A 12109-nucleotide genomic window follows, 5' to 3' on the forward strand; every position below is an offset into this window, starting at 1 on the left:
GCTTGAGAAGAATGTGCATTCTGTTGTTGGATAGAGTGTTCTGTGTATATCTGTTAGGTCCGGTTGTCTTATTTTGTTCATTAAATCCTCTATCTTTTCATCTTCTGTTTAGTTGTTCTACTGAGAGTGAAGTATTGAAGTATCCAACTATTGTGTAGAGCGATTTTCCCCTTCAATTCTGTCAGTTTTTACCTTATATTTTTACAGTCAATTACTATGTGTGTAAATGTTTAAAACTTTTATCTTCTTGCTCTATTGCTCTTGCTCAACTTTTATTAATAAATAATGCCTTTGTCTCTTGTAAGCTTTATAAATTTAAAATTTATTTTGTCTGATACTACTATAGCTACCCCCGCTTTAATTTTGTTAATATTTGCATGAAATACATTTTTACATAGTTTCATTTTCAACCTATTGGTGTTTCTGGATCCAAACTGAGTCTCTTGTGAACAGCATATTATTTGAATTATGGTGTGCGTGTGTTTCTTAATGCATTTTACCAATCTCTGTCTTTGAATTGGAGTGTTTAATCTGTTTACACTTAAAATGATTACTGATAATGTGGGACTTACTTTAGTCATGTTGCTATTTGTTTTCCATATGTATTATAGAATAATGCTCCTCATTTCCTACACTATTATCCTCTTTTGTGTTTATTTAATTTTGTTTTGTATTGAAATGGTTAAATGTATTTCTGTCTTCTTATTTATTTTTTCATTCCTTTGAGACAGGACTTCATTCTGTTACCCAGGCAGGCAGTGAAGTGGCATGATACCAGCTCTCTGCAGCTTCAGCCTCCTGGGCTCAAGTGATACTCCTGCCTCAGCCTCCTGAGTAGCTAGGATTACAGGTGCATGCCACCACCATGCTTGGCTAAATTTTGTATTTTTTTCTAGAGATGAGATTTTTGCCATGTTGCCTGAGTTGGTCTCAAACTCCTGGGCTCAAGCAACTCACTCACCTCGATCTCCCAAAGTGCTGGGATTACAGGCATGAGATACTGCACCCAGTAGCTTTCTCATTTTCTTTTGTGTATATCCTCTAGTACTTTATTTGTAGTTACCAGATGATTGAATTTAACATCCTCCAATTACAAGACACTGATTTTATTCCAGCTTAACTAATGTACAAAATCTCTACTCCTTTGACAGTTCCATCCACACCACTTTTAACTGTTGTCACAAAATTATATCTTTGTACATTTTTTCCAAAAATATAAGTGAATATATTTCTTTTAAAATTTTATTAATTTATGTTTAATTCACAAATAATAATTGTATATATCGATGAGGTAAAATGTGATGTTTTGATCTATGTATACATTGTACAGAGAGCCAATTAAACTAATTAACATATCCACCACCTTAACTACTTATATTTTTGGTCAAGAGGACATTAATAATCTATTATTTTAACACTTTTAAAATGCATGATATATTCCTCCTAACTGTAGTGGAATACAACATTGAAGTTTATTCCTTCAATAAAACTGGAACTGTGTCCCCTTTGATCAATGTTTTCATTTTCATCATCCTTCCCCAGTCTCTGGTAACCACCTTTCTACTTTTGATTCTATGAGATCAACTGTTTTATTTTTAATTTTATTTTATTGATTTATTTTTTGGTCAAGCACTGTGTCTTTATTTTACATATTATTTCCAAAGCAGACATTGTTTAAGTGAGCAGCCAACAGAATTTATAAGATAGAAAGTGAGAGCAAAGGTAACTGGCTCAAGTCTCTAGCATACACCATGTATATCTCATATCTGATCACCTTGCATGTCTGGCTTCAGTGAAGGTAGAGCAGTGTAGATTTCGCAAGCAAGAAATCTATTTTTTGTGACCAGGAATGGCTACTACATGCCTTATTAAAAAATGCACAACTTGAAATGTTTCAATGCAATGAAAATTTCCTCAAGCAAGGATATGCATGAACAATAACGAACATATACACAGCAACTTGGGCAGAAAGAATGGATCATGCCATGGGACAGTGAGGTTAGCACACTGATCAAGAGCCCCAATAAGAGGAGCTAACCCAGTGGCAGAGCAGGCTAGCAGGGTGAGCAGCAGCCATCTCCAGCCACCTTGATTTCCTTCCTGCCTTCACTCTAAGTTGAGCAGTTCCATGTCAAAGATAGGGTAGCACTGGGAGGGATGACACTAGAGTAGCCTGGGGCTCCCTATGACACATCAGGTATGCAAGTCAGCTTCACCTTCTGCCCCAAGCTCATCTGCACTATGTCCTCTTCAAAACCATTGATGACTTCCTGTTTACCAGTTTTGAACTTGTTTCTGTCTTAGGATGAATCAAATTTATTCCCATTTTGGAACATTCCTATGTAGTGCACCACATACATCTGGCTCTTCTTGACTCTTCTGGCTCTTGTTGGTGAATGTCCTTCTTAACCCATCATGGTCCCACAGGCCCCATCCCTGGGGGTTGCTGATGTTGCCCTGAAATCAGTTTGGTTCCCGCCCCAGTCACACAGTCGCTCCAACTTACCTTCCTGTCACAACTGCAGAGATTAAAGAAGCGCAGCTAAAGTGGGGACCTGAGTCAGTAGGTGATATCAAGTTTTTTAGATATTACATATAAGAGAGATCATAAAGTATTTGTCTTCCTAAGACTGGCTGAATTCACTTAGCATAAATTTCTCCAGTTCCAGGCACGCTGTGAATGAAAAAAATTTCCTTATTTTTAAGACTGTATAGTATTCTACTGTGTGTGTGTGTGTGTGTGTGTGTGTGTGTGTGCACACCACATTTCCTTCATTCATCTTTTAATAAAATCAGGGTGCTTCTATATCTTGACTACTGTGACTAATTCTGAAATAAACACGAGAGTACAGGTATCTCATTCACATGCTGATTTCAGATTCATTGGCTATATATCCAAAAATAAGATTTCTGGGTCATATGGAATCTACTTTTAGTTTTTGGAAAATCACCATACTATTTTGCAAAATGATTATATTCATTTACATTGGCCCCAACAGTGTACAAAAGGGTCCCTTTCTTGCCAACACTTGTTATTTCACCAACACTTATCATTTTTGTAATGGCCATGCTAATAGCCGTGAGGTGATATTGCATTGTGGTTTCAATTTTCATTTCCCTGATGATTAGAGACTTTGAGGATTTTTTTCACATATCTGTCCGTCATTCATATGTCTTCTTTCGAGAAATGTCCGTTCAGATTCTTTGTCTATTACTAAATTAGTTTTTTTTTTTTTTATCCCCTTACCATATGTCTGGTTTAAAAATATTTTATCTAAATTTGTGGGCTATCTCTCCATTATGTAAATTGTTGTCTTTGCTGCATGAAAGCTTTTCTGTTAGATGCAATATCCTCTGTTTATTTTTGCTTTTCTAATCTGTGCTTTTGAAGTTCCATCCCAGAAATCCTTTCCCAGACCAAATTGTGAAGCTTTTACCCTACATTTACTTCTAGTAGATTTATTGATTCATTCTTTCACATAGGTATTTTGTCCATTTTGAATTAATTTTCACATATGGCGTGTGAGAATGATCCAATTTCATGCTCCTGAATGTGGATATACAGTTTTGTCAACACCATTTATTGAAGTGATTATCTTTTCTTCATTGTATTTGTGGAAAATCAATTGACCTTAAATAGTCAGGATTTTGCTTCTGTGCTTTCTTTTCTTTTCCATTCATCAATAGATCTTCTTGCATGACAGTACCATGCTGTTTTGACTAAAACAGCTTTATAATCTATTTTGAAATCAGGATATTTGATATCTCCCACTTTATTCTTTTTGCTCAATTGCTTCGGCTGTTCAGGGATTTTTTTTCTATTAGACTTTTATTATATTTCTGTGAAAAACAAATTGGAATTCTGATAAAGATTGCATTGAATCTGTAGGTTGCTTTGGGTACTATGTATGTTTAAAAAATGGTAAAATTTTCAATCTATGAACATGAGGTATCTTTTTATTTACTTGTGTGTTCTTCAACTTCTTTCACCTATGTATTATAGTTTTCATCATAGTCATCATTCACCTCTTCAGTTAAATGTACTCCTAAATATTAAATTTTATTTTTGGATGCTATTGTAAATGGAATTATTTTCTTGATTTCTTTTTGGATGGTTTGTTTTTAGTTTTAAATTTTGTTTTCATAAATTACAACTTTATTACATGTACTAAACTGTTCTAATAGGTCTTTGATAAAGCCTTTAGGGTTTTCTAAAATAAAATCACGTCATTAGCAAACCTGATGCCAATTTCAATTTGCACTGACAATTTCACTTCTTTTTTTCTTTTATGGAGGCCTTTTATTTCTTTTTTCTAATCTAGTTATTCTAGGTAGGACTTCCAATGCTATAATGAATAGAAGTGATGACAGCGAGCATCCTTTTCTATTTCCTAATCTTAGAAGAAAAGCTTTCAACTTTTCACTGTTTAATATGATATTGATTGTGGGCTTGTCATATATGTCTTTTATTATGTTCAGGTACATTATTTCAATACCTATTTGTTGAGAGCTTTTATCATGACCCGATGTTAAATGCAGTCAAATATTTTTTGCTTTTGTTTTTCCTGGATCTATCGAGAATTTTTTTTTCCTGTATCATATGATTTTGTTCTTCATTTTGTAAATATAGTGTAACTCATTTATTGATTTATGTGCATTGAGCCATCCTTTCTCTTGTGGAATGAATCCCATTTGATCATAGTTAATAAATATTTTATGTGCTCCTGAATTTGGTTTGCTAGTATTGTTGAGGATTTTTGCTCCCTATTTATCAGGGATTTTGGCTTGTTGTATTCTTTTCTTGTAAGGTCCTTGTATGGCTTTAATGTTAGGGTAATGTTTGTCTTGTAAAATAAATTTTGAAGTTTTCCTTCCGATTCAATTTTCTGGATAATCTTGAGAAGGACTGATATTAGTTATTTAAATGTTTAGTAGAATTGTTAGTGAGGCTATCATGCCCTGGGCTTTATTTTTATTTTTGAAAGTTTTTAAATTGCTGATTCAATCTCCTTACTCATTACAAGTCTGTTCAGATTTTTCCATTTCTCTTTTATTTGTCGTGGTGCATTGCATGTTTCTAGGAATTTATTTATTTTTTCTGTGTTATTCATTTTTTATTGTATAGTTGTCCATGATAGTCTTTAGGTTCCTTGCATTTCTGTGGTATCAGTTATAACGATTCCGTCCATTTGGATTTTATTTGAGTCTTCTTTCTCTTTTTCCTTGTTACTCTAGCTAACGATTTGTGAATTTTATCTTTTAAAAAAACAATTTTAGTTTCATTTATATTTTCTGCTGTTTTTCTAGTCTCTATTTTGTTTATTTCTACTTTGATCTTTGTTATTTACTTCCTTCTACTAAGTTTGGGCTTAGTTTGTTCTTTTTTTTTTCTAGTTGCTAGAGGTATAACATTAGGTTGTTTGAGATCTTTCTTCTTCTTTGATGTAGGTGTTTATTGTTATAAAATTCCCTCTAAGAATTGTTTTTGCTGTATCCCGTAAGTTTTTGTATATTGTGTTTCCATTTTTCCTTGTCTCCTGATTTTTTAAAAATTTTTAATTTCTCTTTTGTCCTATAGGTCATTAAGAAGGATATTTAGTTTCCACATATTTGTGAGTTCTTCAAGACGATGATGATGATGACGATGATTATTATTATAGACACAATGTCTAGCTCTGTCACTCAGGCTGGAGTGCAGTGGTGTGACAACAGCTCACTGAAGAATTGATAAGCCAAGCTCAAGCAAAATCTTTCCACCCCAGCCTCCTGAATAGCTAAGACTACAGGCACATGCCACCATGCCTGGCTAATTTTTGTATTTTTGTGGAGACGGGCTCTGGTCATGTTGCCCAGGATGGTCTCAAACTCCTTAGCTCAAGCAATCCACCCAGTTTGGCCTCCCAAAGTGCTGGGATTATGGAATGAGCCACTGTGTCCAGCCTGCTCCTATTATTGGTTTCTAGTTTCCTGCCATTTTAATTGTAAAAGATGGTACTCAATATAATTTCATTCTTTTTAAATTTGTTAAGAATTGACTTGTAGACTAACATGTGATCTATAGAAGAGAATGTTCTGTGCATAGTTGAGAAGAATATGTATTTCACTGCTGTTAGATGAAATGTTCTGTAAATACCTGTTAGATTCATTTGTTCTAAACAGTAGTTGAGAAAATTTCCCTTGCCTGGGGAAGAAGTTAGAAACACAGATTTATAAAGCTCAGTGAACATATAACAGTTTGAATATAAATCAAACTACATTAAGACACATCATAAATAAATTGCTAAAACTTAAAGGGAAAATATTGAAAGCTATCAGGGATTCCATCATGTAATGATGAGCAATCTGGACTCTGAAAGCTATCAGAGGAAAGCTACTTAATGTATAAAATGGGTCTTGAAAAGACTGTCACTGGATTTTTCAGCAGAAAACTTGTAGGCCAGAAGAGAATTGAATGATATATTCCAAAAAAATGAAAAATAAAAAAAAAAAAGAAAATGACTTCTGATGGAGAATTCTATATCCAGAATCCTGTCATTTAAAAATAAAGGGGTTAGATCCCATTTGTCAATTTTTGCTTTTGTTGCAGTTGGTTTTGGTGTTTTATTCATGAAGTCTTTGCCCAAGCCTGTGTCCTGAATGGTATTGCCTAGGTTTTCTTCTAGAGAAATAGGTTTTATGGTTTAAGGTCTTGTGTTTAAGTCTTTAATCCATCTTGACTTAGTTTTTGCATAAGGTATAAGGAAGGGGTCCAGTTTCAGTTTTCTGCATATGGCTAGCCAGTTTTCCCAATGCCACTTATTAAATAGGGAATCATTTCCCCATTGCTCACTTTTGTCAGGCTTGTCAAAGGTCAGATGGTTGCAGATGTGTGGTGTCATTTCTGATGCGTGTTTTGTCCCATTGGTCTATATATCTGTTGGTACCAGTGCCATGCTATTTTGGTTACTGTAGCCTTGTAGTATAGTTTGAAGTCAGGTAGCATGATGCCTCCAGCTTTGTTCTTTTTATTAAGGATTGTCTTGGCTATACAGGTTCTTTTTTGGCTCCATGTGAAATTTAAAGTTTTTTCTAATTCCATGAAGAATGTCAATGGTAGTTTGATGGGAATAGCATTGAATCTATAAATTACTTTGGGTGGTATGAACATTTTCGTGAAATTGATTCTTTCTATCCATGAGCATGAACTTTTTTTTTCATTTGTTTGAGTCCTCTATTATTTCATTGGGCAGTAGTTTGTAGTTCTCCTTGAAGAGGTCCTTCTCATCCATTTTAAGTTGGATTCCTAGGTACTTTATTCCCTTTGTAGCAATTGTGAATGGGAATTCATGATTTGGCTCTCTGTTTGTCTATTATTGGTGCATAGAAATGCTTGTGATTTTTGCACATTGATTTTGTATCCTGAGACTTTGCTGAAGTTGCTTATCAGCTTAAGGACTTTTGGGGCTGAGATGTTGGGGTTTTCTAAATATACAATCATGTCATCCGCAAACAAAAATAATTTGATTTCCTCTCTCCTATTTGAATACACTTTATTTCTTTCTTTTGCCTTATTGTCCTGGCCAGAACTTCCAATACTATGCTGAACAGGAGTGGAGAGAGAGGGCATCCTTGTCTTGTGCTGGTTTTCAAAGGGAATGCTTCCAGCTTTTGCCCATTCATTACGATATTAGCTGTGAGTTTGTCAAAAATAGCTCTTACTATTTTAAGATATGTTTCATCAATACCTATTTTATTTAGTGTATTTAGCATAAAGGGGTGATAAATTTTATCAAAGACCTTTTCAGCATCTATTGAGATAATCATGTGTTTTCTGCCATTGGTTCTGTTTATGTAATGTATCACATTTATTGATTTGCATATATTGAACCAACCTCGCATGCCAGGGATAAAGCCAACTTGATCGTGGTGGATAAGCTTTTTAATGTGCTGCTGGATTCAGTTTCTCAGTATTTTATTGAGAATTTTTGCATCAATGTTCATCAGGGATATTGGCGTGAAATTTTCTTTCTTTGTTGTGTCTCTGCCAGGTTTTGGCATCAGGATGATGCTGGCCTCATAAAATGAGTTAGGGAGGATTCCCTTTTTTTCTATTGTTTGGAATCGTTTCAGAAGGAATGGTACCAGCTCCTCTTTGTATCTCTGGTAGAATTTGGCTGTGAATCTGTCTGGTCCTGGGCTTTTTTGGATTGGTAGGTTTTAATTACTGCCTCAATTTCAGAAGTTGTTGTTGATCTGTTCAGGGATTTGACTTCTTCCTTGTTTAATCTTGGAAGGGTGTATGTGTTCAGGAATTTATCCATTTCTTCTAGATTTTCTAGTTTATTTGCATAGTGGTGTTCATAGTATTCTCTGATGGTAGTTTGCATTTCTGCTGGATAAGTGGTGATGTCTCCTTTATCATTTTTATTGTGTTATTTCATTCCTCTCTCTTTCCTGCTTTATTAGTCTGGCTAGCAGTCTATGAAGAGCTTCTGAACATCAAAAGAAACTATCATCCAAGTGAACAGGCAACCTATAGAATAGGATAAAATTTTTGCAATCTATCCATCTAACAAAGGGCTAATATCCAGAATCTACAAGGAACTTAATCAAATTTACAAGAAAAAAAATCAAAAAGTGGGCAAAGTATGTGAACAGACACTTCTCAAAAGAAGACATTTATGAAGTCAACAAATTTATTTAAAAAGCTCATCATCACTGGTCATTAGAGAAATGCAAATCAAAACCACAATGAGATACCATCTCACGCCATTTAGAATGGTGATCTTCAAAAAGTCAGGAAACAATGGATGCTGGAGAGGTTGTGGAGAAATAGTAATGCTATTACACTGTTGGTGGGAGTTTAAATTAGTTCAACCATCATGGAAGACAGTGTGACAATTCTTCAAGGATCTAGAACTAGAAATACCATTTGACTCAGCAATCCCATTGCTGGGTGTATACCCAAAGGATTATAAATCATTCTACTATAAAGACACATGCACAGTTATGTTTACTGCAGCATTATTCACAATAGTAAAGACTTGGAAACAACCCAAATGCCCATCAATGATAGACTGGATAAAGAAAATGTGGCAAATATACACCATGGAAACCTATGTAGCCATAAAAAAGAATGAATTCATGTCCTTTTCAGGGACTTGGATGAAGCTGGAAACCATCATTCTCAGCAAACTAACATAGGAACAGAAATCCAAACACCACATGCTCTCACTCATAAGTGGGAGTTAAACAATGAGAAAACATGGACACAGGCAGGGGAACATCACAAGCTGGGGCCTGTCAGGGGGTGGAGGACAAGGTGAGGGATACCATTAGGAGAAATACCTAATGTTGATGACGGGTTGATGGGTGCAGCATATCACCATCACACTTGTATTCCTAAAAAACCTGCACCTTCTGTATATGTATCCCAGAATGTAAAGTATAATAAAAAAAATTAATAAAATAAAAATAAAGGAGTGTGGCCAGGTGCAGTGTCCTATGCCTATAATCCCAGCACTTGGGGGGCTGATGCAGAAGGACTGCTTGAACCCAGGAGTTTCCGACCAGCCTGAGCAACATAGGGGACCCTTCCACTGCTAAAAGTAAAAATGAAGATTAGCTGGGTATGGTTGTGCACACCTGTGGTCCCAGCTACTCAGCAGGCTGAGGCAGGGGGACTGCTTGAGCCCAGGAGTTTGAGGCTTCAGTGAGCCATGACTGTGCCACCGCATTACTGCCTGGGTAAAAGACTGAGACACTGTATTGAAAAATACATAAAAATAAAAATAAAGGTAAATGGGTGGTAAAAACTTTTTCAGACAAAACCCAAAGAATTTACTTGTATAAGAAATGTTAGAGTTTTTCAAGCAAAAGGAAAACATTGCAATGTAGTGACATAAAAACATGTAAAAATATAAAACTCATTAATAAAAAGAAGTTGAGTAAAACTCAGAACATTTTATACTATAATGATGTTGAGAAAATAAATATTTACAATGATGGTTTAAAGGGAGAACTATTAAAAACTACAGTTACGAAAATGTGCTAAGTAACACAAACTATAAACGATAAACATGTGTTATCAAAAACACTTTTTAAATTGTCAGGGGAAGTGAAGCATTTTTTTGTAAGTGATAAAAGTTAAGTTATTATTAGCTTGAAATAATCTGTCAATATGTTTTATGTAAGCATTATTGTAACCATAATCAAAACCCTTACTAGATACACAAAAGATAAACAGAAATAATTCCAAGCATACCACTACAGAAATTCGTCAAAATGCAGACAGCAAGAAAGCAAGAGAGAAACAAATGATCTACAAACTAACTAGAATATAATGAACAAATGGCATAAGTAAGTTCTTACCTATCATCAATTACTTTGAATGTAAATGACTTTAATTCCACAATTGAAAGACATGAAGAAGCTGAATAGATTAAAAAAAAAAAAAGACAAGACTCCATTGTATACTGCCTATAAGAGGCTTACTTCAACTCTTTGCACACACAGAGACTGAAAACGATAGAATGGAAAAAAGATATTCCATGCAAATAGAAACAAAAGATAGCAGGGGTAGCTAAGTAGCTATAATTATATAAGATAAAGTGGACTTTAAGTTGAAAACTATAAAAAACAAAATGATGTCATTATAAAACAATAAAAGGTCAATTCATCAATAAGTTATAGCAAATGTAAATACACACACACACACACACACACATATATATATACCCAGGCCAGGCATGGTGGCTCACGCCTGTAATCCTAGTAGTTTGGGAGGCTGAGGTGGCAGATCACCAGAGGTCAGGAGTCCAAGACAAGCCTAGCAACATGGTGAAACCCCATCTCTACTAAAAATATAAAATTGGTGTGCACCTGTAATCCCAGCTACTCAGAAGGCTGAGGCAGGAGAATTGCTTGAACCCAGGGGGCAGAGGTTGCAGTGAGCCGAGATCATGCCATTGCACCCCAGCCTGGGCAACAAGAGTGAAACTCCATCACACACTCACACACACACACACACATACACACATATACTATATATATAATGTGTGTGTGTATATATATATATGCGTGTGTGTGTGTGTGTATATACATACACATGAGCACATCAGAGGACCTGAATATATAAAGCAAATATTAATATAATTGAAGAAAGAGATCTGCAATACAACAATAAGAGAATACTTCAATACCCACTTTCAACGTTGGGCAGTTTGTGTAGATAAAAAATCAATAAGGAACTATTGCCCATAAATCAATAATTTTTTTCTATGTATTAATATATTTAATTGTGTAGGAAACAAAATTTAGAGTTACTAATCAGAGTTACAATATTAGCTTTTAGAGTAATTGCTTTTTAATATATTCATCACTAAATCATGGAGAAATCAAAAGGTGGAGTTACAAATATTATTTAAAGTAATATGACTTTTACAATTTCCCACACACTTTAGTGAGATCTTTATTTATTCTTTTTTTTATATCTATACTTTAAGTTCTAGGTACATGTGCACAATGTGCAGGTGTGTTACATATGTACACATGTACCATGTTGGTGTGCTGCACCCATTAACTCGTCATTTACATTAAGTATATCTCCTAATGCTATCCCTCCCCTCAACCCCCACCCTACGACAGGCCCTGGTGTGTGATGTTCCCCTTCCTGTGTCCAAGTGTTCTCATTGTTCAGTTTCCACCTATGAGTGAGAACATGTGGTGTTTGGTTTTCTGTCCTTGCGATAGTTTGCTGAGAATGATGGTTTCCAGCTTTATCCATGTCCCTAAAAGGACATGAACTCATCCTTTTTTATGGCTACATAGAATTCTATGTTGTATATGTACCACATTTTCTTAATCCAGTCTATCATTGATGGGCATTTGGGTAGGTTCCAAGTCTTTGTTATTGTGAATAGTGCCACAATAAACACACGTGTGCGTGTGTCTTTATAGCAGCATGATTTATAATCCTTTGGGTATATACCCAGTAATGGAATAAATGGGTCAAACAGTATTTCTAGTTCTAGATCCTTGAGGAATCACCATACTGTCTTCCACAATGGTCGAACTAATTTACAGTCCCACCAGCAGTGTAAAAGTGTTCCTATTTCTCCATATCCTCTCC

At 35.0% G+C, this 12109-nt stretch overlaps 1 pseudogene; it reads right to left on the bottom strand.

The window, feature by feature from the left end:
* Positions 1-1868: 1868 nt before the first annotated feature.
* LOC117069717 lies at positions 1869-2393 on the bottom strand (annotated as a pseudogene).
* Between the last annotated feature and the right edge of the window lie 9716 nt (positions 2394-12109).

The sequence above is a fragment of the Trachypithecus francoisi genome, unplaced genomic scaffold, assembly GCF_009764315.1.
Source record: "Trachypithecus francoisi isolate TF-2019V2 unplaced genomic scaffold, Tfra_2.0 Lachesis_group3, whole genome shotgun sequence".
Taxonomy (NCBI): Eukaryota; Metazoa; Chordata; class Mammalia; order Primates; family Cercopithecidae; genus Trachypithecus; species Trachypithecus francoisi.